This window comes from Rhincodon typus, chromosome 10 (genome assembly GCF_021869965.1).
Source record: "Rhincodon typus isolate 14 chromosome 10, sRhiTyp1.1, whole genome shotgun sequence".
NCBI lineage: Eukaryota > Metazoa > Chordata > Chondrichthyes > Orectolobiformes > Rhincodontidae > Rhincodon > Rhincodon typus.
The window spans coordinates 53,642,256-53,642,896 of record NC_063341.1 but is presented as its reverse complement, the minus strand read 5'-3'; positions in this window follow the sequence as shown (position 1 = coordinate 53,642,896).

Sequence of the window (641 nt, the reverse complement as noted above, 5' to 3'; positions counted from 1 at the left end):
AAGCTCATCACTTTCAAGAAGACCATCCAAATGTTCTGCAATTTCTATCTAAGGGGGAAAGTAGTTATCATTGAAAAGGACTAACAATATAGTAACTTTAACTGAGCAAAATGAACAACAAAAATAATCTAGTTGGTCTGCTTTAAACCCCAAAACACACGTTTTCTGCCTCATTCACACAAATAACAAACAAACACATTTAAGGGATAAATGAAAGAAAATAATAAAACTGGCCTGATTAAAAGGTTTTCACTAAGTGCATAAACGATGGTTTCATGGTTGATTTTCTGAAGATGTTGATCACAGTCACCTTTACAGTTTACTCAGATAAAGGCAGCAACACTTATAACTTAATTTTCCATTCTCTGGACTTCCAAGAGCTGCTCATGGGAGGTTAGGCAGGGAGCTTTCATATCTTCATGTTGTAGCATCAACAGCCAAACTCTTCCTCTCACAGAAAACACACTCCAAAACCAAATTCAAACTCTGATCAATCCCTGACAGATTAACTGGATCCGCTGGGTCCAAGCTACTGATCAAGATCTGTCACCTGTTTGAGCATAAGATCTTTTCCATACTTGCTGGAATCAATTCCCAGGTACTGACCTTGTTAATAGCCAACTTCTGCTATCTGTTTAAAC